The following is a 17,086-nucleotide window of genomic DNA, read 5'->3' on the forward strand; positions in this document are numbered from 1 at the left end:
GGTGGGGCAGTGGAGATGCTCTTTGTTGTCATTCAATTATAGCAATCGTAATGAAGAGGTGTCTCGCTGAGATACCGTATTGTGTGGCAGCCAAAATTGTAGCTGTTGAAGATTAGTTGTGAGCCGCCGCAATATCAACTTAATCTTGGTGGAAACAAGCATTGGTGGTGTATTTGCCCCTCCCTTTGTTACTGGTGAATGTAACCCATTTTGTGTGATCTGTCGGTGAGTTTCACCAGCAAGGACAGCTGGAGTCTGTGTACCCTGGACTAGACCTTTGACAGGAGAAGTAGCATATGTATGTGCAATGAATGGCAGCTGCTGGTTGGCTCCTGAACTGAAGGTTTTCAGTACCGGTTCAGGAGTTCCAAGAGGTTTTCAGTACAGTACACAACACCAACAGTAATCTATGCCTTGCAATTTTAGCTCCATCACAATGAAAACAACACATGGCGAGGTAACAACAAGACTACCACCAACAAACCATATCTATCAAACAGCCCGGTTGTACCCAATTTACACAAGAAATGTGCTTTTTTATAATATACAAGAATACACACATAATAGTAAAAGTTTTACAAAAAAGAAGTTTCTGATGAAGAAATGTATTAGCGACATTAGTACCCTCAAAGAAGAATGGAAATGAAATAAAAACTAAAACAAAATCAAAATAATGAAGTTTTACAAGAAAGAATGAATTAGTGGCTTTGGTTACCCTTTAAGAAGATAGAAAATGAAATAAAAAATCAAAATAATGATGTGTTTCCAGGAAAGAATGAATTAGCGGCATTGGTATTACCCTTTAAAAAGAAAAAAAAGAAAAAGAACTGAAACAAAATGAAAATAATGAAGTATTCAAAGAAATGATGAATTAGTGGCTTTGGTATTATCCTTTAAGAAGAAAAATAAACAAATAAAAATAACAAAAAATCTAAATGATGAAGTTTTCTAAGAATGAATTAATCCTTTAAGAAGAAAGAAAATAAAAAACAAACAATAACAAAATTTTCACACAATATACACAAAATTATGTTTTATAAAATATGCAATAATAAGAACATAATAGAGGAATTTTCACAAGAAAGAAATTTCCTAAGAAGGAGTGAATTAATGGCATCTGTATTACCCTTAAAGAAGAAAGAAAATGGAACAAAAACTAAAGCAAAATCAAAGTAATGAACTTTTTCTAAGGAAGAATGAGTTAGTGGCATTGGTATTAGTGTTACCCATTAAAAAGAAAGAAAATGAAAAAAAATAAGCAAATACTTTACAAAAATTGCACACAATTTACTCAGAAATTGCGTTTTTATAGTATGCACAAATTTCATAAAAAAATTTTACTAACAAGGAACAAATTAGTGGCATTGGTATTACCCTTAAAAAATATAGAAGATGAAACTAAAATTAAAACAAAAACAAAAAAATAAAAAATAAATTTTCCTAACGAAGAATGAATTAGTGACGATAGTATTACCCTTGAAGAAGAAATTAAATAAAAAAAAACTTAACAACTCTATGATTTTTTTAATATGTAAGAAAAAATAATATTTCATTTTTCGTACCCTGGTATACTTTATACACATATTATATAGTACTTACATGTATACATTCTAAACTCACTCAACATTCCGAAAATGCCCATAAAACCGACTAAAAAGAAAAAAAGAAAAGCAAAAAATGCACACAAGAAATGAGGAAGCACATGAGCTTCAGCCCAAATAGAAACTGACTGACCCAAAACAGTGGTCAGTCGAAAATTTGGGTTCAAAACACAACAACAGTCACAATTGAAAAAAAAAGAGCACGAATCTTGAAGTAAAAATCAACTGACCCAAATTAAATTTTCGGGCACTAAATTGGGCCAGCAAACGGAGTCCTTTGCCTATTTCCTTCCCTACTGCATGGCGGCCTTCCGACCCCAGACCACGTCCGACTTTGGGTGGCTTTCCGAACCCGGCTAGAAATCGTGGCGAACATGCTCGATATAAGGTCGGCATCCCTACTAGTTCCCAGGCACGGCGCGGACACCACCGTGCACGCCCTCCGCGCGCTCGCAATGGGAGTAATCCACATGGCGGACGACGAGACAGCCTCCAGGGCATGTCCGCCGTCGCCTCCCGCCTCCATCTGCGCAATGATCGGTGGCCACGGTGCACCTGGTAGTATTGCAGCCATGAGCGTCAGGCGAGTCGCTGCCGTTTCGGCCATGATCGACGAGGTCGCCCAGGGAAGGAGGAGGAAGACGACGAGGAAGCGGCGCATGGGCAACTATCGCTGCTACGAGGAGGTGTGCACGATCGGCGGGGGCACGTTCGGCGAGGTCTTCAAGGCGCGGCACCGCGCCACCGGCCAGACCGTCGCCGTGAAGGCTCTCCGCTGCGAACGGTCCGACTCCAAACACGTCGTCGGCGAGCTCCTTCGGGAGGCCTGCATCATGGCGGCATGCGGCGGCCACCCCTCCCTCGTCGCCCTGCGCGGCGTCGTGCGCACACCGCGCGACATCAAGGGGCGCAGGGACTACTTCCTCGTCATGGAATTCGCCGGGCCAAGCCTGCGCAAGGTCCTCAACAAGCGAATCCGTCTCGGTCGCCCGCTGTTCTCGGAAAGGGACGTGCGCTCCATCGTGCGGCAGCTGCTAGCCGGCGCGGAGGCGATGCACACGCACGGCATCATGCACCGCGACATCAAGCCTGAGAACATCCTCGTGGTCCAGAACGGCGGCAGCATCGTCGTCAAGATCGGAGACTACGGGGCGGCGATGTCCACGGCCGAGCGGGACCCCGAGAAGTATTGGGCTGCCGGGACTTGGGTGTACAGCGCGCCGGAGATGCTGCTGGAGGATCCCCGCTACGACACGCGCGTCGACCTGTGGTCCATCGGCTGCGTGATGGCGGAGCTCCTCACCGGGAACAAGCTGTTCCCAGGGGACGGCATAGACGAGCTGCTCTACAAGATCTTCGATCTGCTCGGCACGCTAGGCGAGAGAGAGAGTCGGGGCCTGCCTTCAGTTTGCCGGGACACGAGGTACAGGCACAGCAATGGCGAGCGCACCAACGGCTGCGCAAGCTATTCCCCGAGAAGCTGCTGTCCAAGGAAGGGTTCCAGGTCCTCCAGGGGCTCCTCACGTGCAATCCATCCAGGCGGCTGGATGCTGCCGCCGCGCTCCGGCTTCCGTGGTTCACCGTTCACCGACACCGGTGGCATGCCGGTTGCCGCTGTTCCGGAGACTGGCGCCCCGACCGTTCGGTCTGGGACGCTTCCTGGCCGAACAAGTCGTTCGGTACCTGGTGATCGATCCGTCGAACGGGACATCCTGTGCGACGCATTTTGCGTCGACTAATCGGGTGTTCGCACGACCGGGCCGGCCCACCAACCCGCTCTTTGCTTCGCTTCCTTTCGCGCGCGACAAAAAATCTGAAATTAAACAGCTAGTACCAGGAATTGATCCCACCACCACAGACTAAAATGGCGAGCCATTAGCCACTGCACCACACACCATAAACTGTGCATAATGGTGCAGATACCTATAAGAACAGACAGTAGCGTTGATATTTGGAAAACATTTTGAAACCATTTCAAAAATTGCGAGCAGTTTTCAAATGCCGCATTTTTTTTGAAAAAGTGAAGATGTTTTGTAATTCTGATTTTAAAATGAAACGCGAACAAAATAATATTTTAAAAGTGAAATATTTTCGAAAATTGGGAACATTTTTTGAAATTCCAAGACAAAATTTGAAAACATAAACATATTTTGAAAATGTGAAAACAAGAACATTATATGAAATTGGCGAACAAAATTTTGAAATAGAACAATTTCAAAACTCCTGAGAAAAATGAAAACATGCACATTTTTTAAATTTGCGAACAATTTTTGAAAAACAGGAATATGTTTTCAACTACCCGAACATTTTTTGAAAATTACAAAAAAAATTGAAACTGAAGAACTTCGAAACTCCTGAAAAAAATGAAAATGTCCACATTTTTAAAATTTTGAACAATTTTTCAAAATGGGAACATGAACCACCCGAACAGTTTTTGAAATTTGTGAACAAAAAATTGGAAGTGAACAATTTCGAAACTCAAGAATGAAACTGTGCACATTTTTTGAAATTTCCAAACAATTTATTTTAAACGGGAACATGTTTTGAACTGCCCGAACATTTTTTGAAATTTGTGCACAGAAATTTGAAACTGAAAAATTTGGAAACTCCTGAAAAAATGAAAACGTGCGCATTTTTATTGAAATTTGCGAACAATGTTTTTAAAACGAGAATATTTTTTAAAACTAGAAAAATATTTTAATAATGGAATATTTTCGGAATTTATGATCAAAACTGGAACTCACGAACAATTTTTAAAATTCAAACATTTTTGTTTTTTCAAACATTTTTCAAAAATGTGAAAAAAGTGAAGAAAGAAAAAAAACTCGAAATGGGAAAGAGAAACAAAAAAAAACAGAAAAAAGGAAATAGAAAGAAGAAAAAGAAACAGAAAAATAAAAAAAAAGAGAAAACAGAAAAAACAGAAATTAAAAAGATAATCGATAAAAGAAAATAACCGGTTCAGGGAACCTTCTGGAAGGTTCCCAGGCCGGCCCATTGCGTCGCTCGGTCTCTTCACCCTGTGCGAAGCGCCAACAGTTTGATGCAGCACACGTCAAATTGGGAATTGCCACGATTATGTTCGTTGCGAGAGACTCCCAGCCGGAACCCTGTGAAATTACGAGCGTTTTAAACAGGCCACCCCTCAACCCAACATCATCAGTAATCCAAACAACAGAAAAAAGACATAAAAAGGCCAAAATTTTCTCCTAGCTACTATCAAGCCTTTTTTTTTAAGAATTTTTTCATTCATATCACGAATCAGTACAAAGTAGTTGACCTTTACAAGCATATTGAAACGCAAACACAAAGGTCCATGAACACCTAGAGTATCTTAAAACAATCATAACACAAAAAGATCTCCGAAGCTCTGTGCCATCATCCCTGAATCTTGAGAGAAGACCCCTGCATCGGAAGGATCTGCAACCAGTCACAAACAGGTCATCATCTTCGACCACGGTACAATTGCCGCCACACCGCTTCCCCCTTTCTTGACACCAACGCTGAAAGGGCATGGATATCAATCCAACACACCAGCAATAGCCGTCGTCATTTTTGGCTTTGAGTACCGTGAAAAGTGTCCCTTCCGGAAGGAAGAGAACTCGAGTCTTCCGACCGGTCCAGCACAGCAGCCGGGCCATCCGTCCGGACAAAGCAGGATCTCCCACCAGCATCAGCGCAGAGGAAGGAGAAGAACAACAACAACAAATCATACCAACAAGGAAGAAGAAAGCTCTTCGTCTCCCTGCATCCATCGCCCATCTGAGGACCCAAACGGCTAGTGCCGATGGACCTCCAGCCACCATAGCCCACGACCTCGACGAGATCCAGGGATCCCCATCCCTGCTGGCTCCTAGACGAAGGCAAAAGCCTCGCCTGACCGTGAACGGAGCCTGGAGAAACTTATTCTGACGCGACACCACCGCAACGGCCTCAGCAGCGTCTCCCTCAACCCTAACCCTACCACACACCCACCTAGCGAACAGACCCGAGGTTCCCCCTCCCTCCCGCCACCGGAGCAGTCGACGGAGAGAGAGGGAACCGGCGGCATCACCGGCGGCGCGCAAGGGAACCCTCTCGCCTCCCTTGAATCGCCTCGTGCGATCCTAGTTTTCCGGACACGTTGTTGCACGTCCTGCGTTGTCCCTAGCTACTATCAAGCCTTAAACCTAGAATTTGGACCTGATTTTGAATAGAAAAACGAAATTAAAAATTTATCATAATATGTTATAAACTGCCATCATGTTCAAATGGATCAGGACTTGATGAAAAATATATTTGGCATGCGATGTTTATGTAAAATTGCCATGCTAAACAAAAAGAAATTTCCATGCTTTATTTAGAAAATTTACCATGTTTCAATAATAATGTACAAAAGAAACGTAATTTATTATGGGATATATGCGATAAGAAGTTTGCTTGCTGTGTACAAAGTTATATCTGCCATGGTCGAAAACATAAAATTTGCCATCGACCAAACAATAACTTTGACATGTTGAAAAAATATATTTGCCATGCTGCAAGAAAAATATACATTGCAAAGAAAGAAGTGTATCGTGTGTATTTTAGTAGTAATTGCCATGTTTCATAAAAGGTAAATTTACCATGGCCCACATGGAAAGCAAGAATTACCATGAATGATGAATGTAAAAGTTGGCATGGTTGTGAAGTAAATTTTTCCATGTCAAATAAGAAGGAAATTTGCCATGGTCCATAAAGTAAATTTTCCATAGTCCATAAATTAAATTTTCCAGCAAAAAAAGTACAAATTGCCATGAGCGATCAAAGTAAAAAATTGCCATGTACGACAACGTAAATTTGCCATGTATTCAAAAGTAAAATTGCCATGGAAATTAGGGGTCATTGTTTGCCACGACAAATAAAAGGGAAATTTTCCATGGTCCATAAAGTAAATTTTCCATGGCATAAAAAAGGATATTTGCCATGAGTGATCAAAACAAAATTTGCTGCGTATGTTAAAGTAAATTTGCCATTTATTTAAAAGTAAAATTGCCATGGCAATTAAGGGTCATTTTTTGCCATGGCAAAAAAATAAAGGTAAATTTTATATGGCAAAGTTGATATAGAATATTGAATGACAATGTAGGTATATTTGCCATTGGCAATAAAGTAAAATTTGCCAAGCTACAAAGAAAAATATTCCATGTTATTATAAAGTAAACTTGTTATTAAGATCAAATTGCCATGGCAAAAGCATATTAAAATTGCCATGTTATTTAAAAAAATGGTCATGGATTATGTAATAAAAATTGCAATGTAAGTGAGAAAATTAGCCATGTTCCATGTCAACACATTAAGATTTATGTTGCTATGAGTGTAGACTTTATTTCATGTACATTTGCGAAAAGTGTGAGAAAAAAACATATTTACAATATCAACTTTGAAGAAAGAATATATTGCAATATGGCACAAGGTAAATGGGGGATTTTTTTCTATCAAATTAAAGTACCATTTAAGTAAGTTTGTCATGATAGGAAAAAGAGAAATTTGCCATGGTCGAGGAAGGAAAAATAATAGAAATATAATTCTGTAGTAATATTACGATGGCACAGGAAGTAATTTTGCCATGATACATGAAAGAATGGAATAGATTTTGCAATGGTCTATGAATTAAATTTGCCATGACATTACAAATGAAATTCCCTTGGTGCAGTAGAAATGATGTCGAAAAATAGAACTATCTAGCAAAAATAGCATGAGACATGAATTCTTTGTATCGGAGCCATACTAACATTAACAACAACCTAAAAAGCCTAAACTCAAACACACTGAGACGAAAAGTTCAACAAAAAATAAGAGTGGACAATTTTACTACCAAAACTACAAAAATGGGTAACTGACATTACCAGCAAAACCCAATCTTGCACTTAGCACCACGAGCATGTAGCAAAATGAGTGATAAACGCCAAAAAAACTACTCATTTTGTACACTAGATCATCATGTCGTTAGGCTACAGTTCCAGTAGCAATGCAAAATGGCAATTCTCGAATAGTGTCGTAGCGTGCGTGGGAAGACCTGGGGGGTTTACTAGTGTGTTTACCTGCCTGATGCGGTCAAACTGGACGAAAATGGCAACTACTCCAGAAATATGCCAATGCAACTTCTACAAATTTTTTTTGCCATGGCAACTTCTCATAGAGATTCTATCAATTGTAATTACTTGTAGCAGTTATTGTTGGAAATATGCCCTAGAGGCAATAATAAAATGGTTATTATTATATATCCTTGTTCATGATAATTGTCTATTGTTCATGCTATAATTGTATTAACCGGAAACCATAATACATGTGTGAATACATTGATCGTAATAAGTCCCTAGTAAGCCTCTAGTTGACTAGCTCGTTGATGAATAGATGGTCATGGTTTCCTGACCATGGACATTGGATGTCATTGATAACGAGATCACATCATTAGGAGAATGATGTGATGGACAAGACCCAATCTTAAGCGCAGCACAAGATCGTGAAGTTCGTTTGCTAAAGCTTTTCTAATGTCAAGTATCATTTCCTTAGACCATGAGATTGTGCAACTCCCGGATACCGTAGTAATGCTTTGGGTGTACCAAACGTCACAACGTAACTGGGTGGATATAAAGGTGCACTACAGGTATCTCCGAAAGTGTCTGTTGGGTTGGCACGAATCGAGACTGAGATTTGTCACTCCGTATGACGGAGAGGTATCTCTGGGCCCACTCGGTAATGCATCATCATAATGAGCTCAATGTGACTAAGGAGTTGGTCACGGGATCATGCGTTACAGAACGAGTAAAGAGACTTGCCAGTAACAAGATTGAACGAGGTATTGGGATACCACGATCGAATCTCGGGCAAGTAACATATCGATAGACAAAGGGAATTGTATACGGGATTGACTGAATCCCCGACATCGTAGTTCATCTGATGAGATCATTGTGTAACATGTGGGAGCCAATATAGGTATCCAGACCCCGCTATTGGTTATTGGCCGGGGAGATGTCTCGGTCATGTCTGCATGGTTCCTGAACCCGTAGGGTCTACACACTTAAGGTTCGGTGATGCTAGAGTTGTTATGGGAAATAGTATGTGGTTACCGAAGGTTGTTCGGAGTCTCAGATGAGATCCTGAATGTGACAAGGAGTTCCAGAATGGTCCGGATGTGAAGATCGATAAATTGGACGAAGGGTATTGGAGTCCGGAATTGTTCCGGGGGTACCGGGTGACGACCAGCGTGTTCGAAAGGGGTTTCGGAGGCCCCGACAAGCATTGGGGGGCCTTATGGGCCAAGGGAAGGGGGCACATCAGCCCACTAAGGGGCTGAGCACCCCTCCCACCCCATCTCATGTAACCTGGAGAGGTGGGGCGCCTCCCCTAGGGCAGCCACCCCTCAAGGCTTGGGGGGCAAGTTTCCTAGGGGTGGGGGCGCCCAAACCCATCTAGGGTTTTCCCTGTGGCCGCCACCCCTCCCCTAGGGAACCCTAGGGAGCCTCCTCCACCCCCATCCCCCTATATATAGTGAGCGAGAGAGAGGGCAGCCGCACACCCTTCCCCTGGCGCAGCCCCTCCCCCTCTCCTACACCTCCTCCTCCTCCGTAGCGCTTGGGGAAGCCCTGCCGGAGAACCACGAGCTCCATCACCACCACACCGTCGTGCTGTCAGAGTTCTCCCTCAACTTCTCCTCTCCCCTTGCTAGATCAAGAAGGAGGAGACGTCCCCGGGCTGTACGTGTGTTGAACGCGGAGGCGCCGTTGTTCGGCGCTTAGATCAGAATTGACCGCGATCTGAATCGCTACGTGTACGACTCCACCAACCGCGTTCTTGTAACGCTTCCGCTTAGCGATCTTCAAGGGTACGAAGATGCACTCCCTCTCTCTCGTTGCTAGTATCTCCTAGATTGATCTTGGTGACACGTAGGATTTTTTTGAATTATTGCTACGTTCCTCAACAGTGGCATCATGAGCTAGGTCTATGCGTAGATTCTATGCATGAGTAGAACACAAAGTAGTTGTGGGCGATGATTTGTTAAATTTGCTCACCGTTAGTAGGCTTATCTTGATTCGGCGACATTGTGGGATGAAGCGGCTCGGACTGACCTTACACGTACGCTTACGTGAGACTGGTTCCACCGACTGACATGCACTTGATGCATAAGGTGGCTGGCGGGTGTCTGTCTCTGCCACTTTAGTCGGATCGGATTCGATGAAAAGGGTCCTTATGAAGGGTAAATAGCAATTGGCATATCACCGTTGTGGTTTTGCGTAGGTAAGAAACGTTCTTGCTAGAAACCCATAGCAGCCACGTAAAACATGCAACAACAATTAGAGGACGTCTAACTTGTTTTTGCAGGGTATGCTATGTGATGTGATATGGCCAAAAGGATGTGATGAATGATATATGTGATGTATGAGATTGATCATGTTCTTGTAATAGGAATCACGACTTGCATGTCGATGAGTATGACAACCGGCAGGAGCCTGGAGCCATAGGAGTTGTCTTAATCTATTTATGACCTGCCTGTCAATGAAAACGCCATGTAATTACTTTACTTTATTGTTAACCATTAGCCATAGTAGTAGAAGTAATAGTTGGCGAGACAACTTCATGAAGACACGATGATGGAGATCATGATGATGGAGATCATGGTGTCATGCCAGTGACGATGGTGTTCCTGCCGCACCTCGAAGATGGAGATCAAAGGCACAAGATGATATTGGCCATATCATGTCACTTTATGATTTGCATGTGATGTTTGTCATGTTTACATCTTATTTGCTTAGAACGACGGTAGCATAAATAAGATGATCCCTCACTAAAATTTCAAGAAAGTGTTCCCCCTAACTGTGCACCGTTGCGAAGGTTCGTTGTTTCGAAGCACCACGTGATGATCGGGTGTGATAGATTCTAACGTTCGAATACAACAGGTGTAAGCCAGATTTACACATGCAAAACACTTAGGTTGACTTGACGAGCCTAGCATGTACAGACATGGCCTCAGAACGCGAGACCGAAAGGTCGAACATGAGTCGTATAGTAGATACAATCAACTTGGACATGTTCACCATTGATGACTTCTCACGTGATGATCGGACACGTCCTAGTCGATTCGGATCATGTATCACTTAGATGACTAGAGGGATGTCTATCTGAGTGGGAGTTCATTGAATAATTTGATTAGATGAACTTAATTAGCATGAACATAGTCTAAATTGTCTTTGCAAATTATGTTATGGATTAATAGCTCGCGCTTTAGCTCTTTGTTTTAATACATTCCTAGAGAAAGACTAAGTTGAAAGATATTGTAAGCAATTGTGCGGACTAGGGCCGTAGTCTAAGGATTGTCCTCACTGCTACATAGAAGGCTTCTATCTTTGATGCACCGCTAGGTGTGCCAACCCCTCTGGCATCATTTGTGGATGTTGTGAACATCTGGTGGACACGTTCTGATGACTACCTGATAGTTTAGTGCGCCATGCTTTATAGCTTAGAGTCGGGGTTCCAAAAGCATTTTGAACGCCATAGAACATATGAGATGTTCGAAGAGCTGAAATTGGTATTTCAGGCTCATGCCCGTGTTGAGAGGTTGAGACCTCTGACAAGACCTTTGCCTACAAGATGGAGGAGAATAGCTCAGCCAGTGAGCATGTGCTCAGAATGTCTGGGTACTTCAATCACTTGAATCAAGTAGGAGTTAATCTTCCAGATAAGAGAGTGATTGAGAAAAGTTCTCCAGTCGCTATCACCAAGCTACTAGAATTTCGTGATGAACTATAACATGCAAGGGAAGATAATCCTGGAGCTGTTCATCGTGCTTAAGGACGTAAAGGTAGAAATCAAGAAGGAGCATCAAGTGTTGATGGTTAACAAGAGCACTGGTTCCAAAGAAGGGCAAGGGCAAGAAGGGAAACTTCTTGAATGGCAAGCTCGTTGACGCTCCAGTGAAGAAACCCAAGAACCCAAACCCGAGACAAAGTGCTTCAATTAGGGGAACGATCACTGGTAGCGGAACTGCCTCAAATACTTGGTAGATAAGAAGGCTATCAACTTCAACAAAAGTATATTTGATATATGTGTGTTATTGATGTGTACCTTACTAGTACTCCTAGTAGCACATGGGTATTAGATACCGGTTCAGTTGCTAATATTGGCAACTCGAAACAAAAGCTATGGAATTAACGGAGACTAGCTAAGGGCGAGGTGACGATGTGTGTTGGAAGTGTTTCCAAGGTTGATGTGATCACCATCGCACGCTCCCTCTACCTTCGGGGTTAGTGTTGAACCTAGATAAATGTTGTTCGCATTGGTGTCTGCGTTGAGCATGAACATGATTAGATCATGTTTATTGCAATACAGTTATTCATTTAAGTCAGAGAATAATGGTTATTCTGATTACATGAATAATACCTTCTATGGTCATGCACCCAATGTGAATGGTTTAATGAATCCCGGACGTAGTTATACACATGTTCATAACATTGATGCCAAAAGATGTAGAATTGATAATGATAGTACCACTTTCATGTGGCACTTCCGCTTAGGTCATATTGGTGTAAAGCGCATGAAAGAACCTCCATGCTAATGGATTTTTGAAGTCACTTGATTTTGAATCACTTGACATGCGAACCATGCCTCTTTGGCAAGATGACTAAAACCCCGTTCTTTGGAACAATGGAACGGGCAAGTGACTTGTTGGAAATCATACATGCTGATGTGTGCGGTCTGATGAGTGTTGACGCATGTGGTGGATATCGTTATTTTCTCACCTTCACCGGTGAATTGAGTAGATGTGGGTATATTTACTTAATGAAGCATAAGTCTGAAATGTTTGAAAAGTTCAAGAAATTTCAGAGTTAAGTTGAGAATTATCGTAACAAGAAGATCAAGTTCCTTCGATCTAATCAAAGGGAAAGTATCTGAGTTATGAGTTTGGCAATCACTAAAGACAAGGTGGAATCGTTTCATAGTTGACGCCGCCTGCAACACCTTAACATGATGGTGTGTCCGAACGTCATAATCGAACCTTATTGGATATGGTGTATGGTGTCTCTTACCCATCTACCGCTATTTTTGGGGGTTATGCATTAAAGACAATTACATTCACTTTAAATAGGGCACCATCTAAGTCCGTGGAGACGACACCGTATGAACTATGGTTTGGCAAGAAACCAAAGTTGTTGTTTCTTAAGGTTTGGGGCTACGATGCTTTGTCGATAGGCTTCGTCAAAAAAGCTCGAACCCAAAGCGGAAAATTGTATCTTCATAGAATACCCAAACAAGACGATTGGGTATACCTTCTATCTCAGATCTGAGGGCAAAGTGTTTGTCGCTAAGAACAAGTCCTTTCTCGAGAAAGAATTTCTCTCGAAAGAATTGAGTGGGAGGAAGATAGAACTTGATGAGGTTGTTGAACCTTCACTTCAACCAGAGAGTAGCGCAGCACAGAAACATGTTTATGTGGCAACTACGTTAGTTGAAGAGAAAGCTAATGATGATGATCATGAAGCTTCAGATCAAATTACTATCAAACCTCGTAGGTCGACAAGGGTGTGTACAACTTCTCAGTGGTAACCCTGTCTTAAAGGTCATGTTGTTGGACAACGATGAACCTATGAGCTATGAAGAAGCGATGGTGGGCCCAGATTCCAACAATCCATGTATGAGAACAAAGTATGGACTTTGGTGGACTTGCCCGATGAACAACGAGCCATTGAGAATAAATGGATCTGTAAGAAGAAGACAGACGATGATGGTAATGTCACCATTTGTGAAGCTCGACTTGTCTCAAAGAAGTTTCCGACAAGTTCAAGGAGTTGACTATGATGAGACTCTCTCAGTCATAGCGATGCTAAAGTCTGTTAGAACCATGTTAGCAGTTGCTGCATTTTCATTTACGAAATCAGGCAGATGGATGTCAAAACAAAGTTTCCTTGAAGGTTTCCGTGAGGAAAGGTTGTATGTGATACAACCAAAAGGTTTTTGTCAATCCTAAGGATGTTAAAAGGTATGCAAACTCCAGCGATCCTTCTATGGACTGGAGCAAGCATCTCGGAGTTGGAACATGCACTTTGATGAGGCGATCAAAGCATTTGGGTTTATACAAAGTTTGCAAGAAACTTGTATTTGCAAGAAAGTGAGTGGGAGCACTACAACATTTCTGATAGGTATATATGGATGACATATTGTTGATCGGAAATGATGTAGAATTTCTAGAAAGCATAAATGGTTGTTTGAATGGAGTTTTTCAAAGGAAGACCTGTGTAAAACTGCTTACATGTTGGGTATCAAGATCTATAGAGATAGATCAAGACGCCTGATAAGACTTTCACAAGAGCACATACCTTGACATGATCTTGAAGGAGTTCAAGATGGATCAGCCAAAGAAGGAGTTCTTGCCTGAGTTGTGAGGTGTGAAGTTAAGACTTGAAGCTCGACCATGGCAGAAGAAAGAGAAAGGACGAAAGTCGTCCCCTATGCCTTAGCCATAGGCTCTATACGACATGCCATGCTGTGTACCGTGATGTGCCTTGCCACGTGTCTGGCAAGGGGGTACAAGAGTGATCCAGGAGTGGATCATTGGACAGTGGTCAAAATTGTCCTTAGGAATAAGGAAATGTTTCTCGGTTATGGAGGTGATAAAGAATTCGGCGTAAAGGGTTACGTCGATGCAAGCTTTAACACCTATCCGGATGACTCTGAGTAGCAAACCGGATACGTATAGTGGAGCAACCATTTGGAATAGCTCCAAGTGGAGCATAGTAGCAACATCTACAATATGAAATCGAGATTTGTGAAGAACACACGGATCTGAATGTTGCAGACCCGTTGACTGACACTTCTCTCATAAGCATAACATGATCAAACCCTAGAACTCATTGAGTGTTAATCACATGGTGATGTGAACTAGATTATTGACTCTAGTAAACTCTTGGGTGTTAATCACATGGCGATGTGAACTAGATTATTGACTCTAGTAAACTCTTCGGGTGTTAGTCACATGGCGATGTGAACTATGAGTGTTAATCACATAACGATGTGAACTAGATTATTGACTCTAGTGCAAGTGGGAGACTGTTAGAAATATGCCCTAGAGGCAATAATAAAATGGTTATTATTATATTTCCTTGTTCATGATAATTGTCTATTGTTCATGCTATAATTCTATTAACCGGAAACCGTAATACATGTGTGAATACATAGATCGTAATATGTCCCTAGTAAGCCTCTAGTTGACTAGCTCGTTGATCAATAGATGGTCATGGTTTCCTGACCATGGACATTGGATGTCATTGATAACGAGATCACATCATTAGGAGAATGATGTGATGGACAAGACCCAATCTTAAGTGTAGCACAAGATCGTGAAGTTCGTTTGCTAAAGCTTTTCTAATGTCAAGTATCATTTCCTTAGACCATGAGATTGTGCAACTCCCGGATACCGTAGTAATGCTTTGGGTGTACCAAACGTCACAAGTAACTGGGTGGCTATAAAGGTGCACTACAGGTATCTCCGAAAGTGTCTGTTGGGTTGGCACGAATCGAGACTGGGATTTGTCACTTCGTATGATGGAGAGGTATCTTTGGGCCCACTCGGTAATGCATCATCATAATGAGCTCAATGTGACTAAGGAGTTGGCCACAGGATCATGAGTTACAGAACGAGGAAAGAGACTTGCCAGTAACGAGATTGAACGAGGTATTGGGATACCGACAATCGAATCTCGGGGAAGTAACATACCGATAGACAAAGGGAATTGTATACGAGATTGATTGAATCCCCGACATCGTGGTTCATCCGATGAGATCATCGTGGAACATGTGGGAGCCAATATGGGTATCCAGATCTCCCTATTGGTTATTGGCCGGAGAGATGTCTTGATCATGTTTGCATGGTTCCCGAACCCGTAGGGTCTACACACTTAAGGTTCAGTGATGCTAGAGTTGTTATGGGAAATAGTATGTGGTTACCGAAGGTTGTTCGGAGTCCCGGATGAGGTCTCGGATGTGACGAGGAGTTCCGGAATGGCCCGGAGGTGAAGATCGATATATTGGATGAAGAGTATTGGAGTCCGGAATTGTTCCGGGGGTACCGGGAGAGGACCAGCGTGTCCGAAAGGGGTTTTAGAGGCCCCGACAAGCGTTGGGGGGCCTTATGGGCCAAGGGGAGGGGGCACATCAGCCCACTAAGGGGCTGAGCTCCCCTCCCACCCCATCTCACGTAACCTGGAGAGGTGGGGGCGCCTCCCCTTGGGCAGCCACCCCTCAAGGCTTGGGGGGCAAGTTTCCTAGGGGTGGGGGCGCCCAAACCCATCTAGGGTTTTCCCTGTGGCCGCCGCCCCTCCCCTAGGGAACCCTAGGGCGCCTCCTCCACCCCCTTCCCCCTATATATAGTGAGGGAGAGAGAGGGCAGCCGTACACCCTTCCCCTGGCGCAGCCCCTCCCCCTCTCCTACACCTCCTCCTCCTCCTCCGTAGCGCTTGGCGAAGCCCTGCCGGAGAACCACGAGCTCCATCACCACCACGCCGTCGTGCTGTCGGAGTTCTCCCTTAACTTCTCCTCTCCCCTTGCTGGATCAAGAAGGAGGAGACGTCCCCGGGATGTACGTGTGTTGAACACGGAGGCGCCGTTGTTCGGTGCTTAGATCAGAATCGACCGCGATCTGAATCGCTGCGTGTACGACTCCACCAACCGCGTTCTTGTAATGCTTTCGCTTAGAGATCTTCAAGGGTATGAAGATGCACTCCCTCTCTCTCGTTGCTAGTATCTCCTAGATTGATCTTGGTGACACGTAGTAATTTTTTTGAATTATTGCTACATTCCTCAATAGTGGCATCATGAGCTAGGTCTATGCGTAGATTCTATGCATGAGTTGTTGGGGAATGTAGTAATTTCAAAAATATTCCTATGCACACGCAAGATCATGGTGATGCATAGCAACGAGAGGGGAGAGTGTTGTCTACGTACCCTCGTAGACCGGCAACGGAAGCGTTGACACAACATAGAGGAAGTAGTCGTACGTCTTCCCGATCCGACCGATCCAAGTACCGAACTTACGGTACCTTCGAGTTTTGCACACGTTCAACTCGGTGACGTCCCTCGAGCTCCGATCCAGCCGAGTGTTGAGGGAGAGTTTCGTCAGCACGACGATGTGATGACGGTGATGATGTTCTACCGACGCAGGGCTTCGCCTAAGCACCGCTACAATATGACCGAGGTGGAATATGGTGGAAGGGGGCACCGCACACAGCTAAGGAACGATCACGAAGATCAACTTGTGTGTCATGGGGTGCCCCCTGCCCCCGTATATAAAGGAGGGAGGGGGAGGTGCGGCCGGCCCCTAGGGGTGCGCCTGGAGTAGGACTCCCCCCTCTTGCCTTGTTGGAGAAGGAAAGGGGAAGGGGGAAAGAGGAAAGGGGGGCGCCGCCCCCCTTCCTTGTCCTATTCGGACTAGGGGGGAGGGGGCGCGCGGCCTGCCCTGGCCGGCCCTCCTCTTC

At 43.6% G+C, this 17,086-nt stretch overlaps 1 pseudogene; it reads left to right on the top strand.

Moving 5' to 3' along the window:
* LOC119358206 overlaps positions 1–17,086 on the top strand; it is a 69,638-nt pseudogene that overhangs the window by 1,090 nt on the left and 51,462 nt on the right.

This window comes from Triticum dicoccoides, chromosome 2A, assembly GCF_002162155.2.
Source record: "Triticum dicoccoides isolate Atlit2015 ecotype Zavitan chromosome 2A, WEW_v2.0, whole genome shotgun sequence".
NCBI lineage: Eukaryota > Viridiplantae > Streptophyta > Magnoliopsida > Poales > Poaceae > Triticum > Triticum dicoccoides.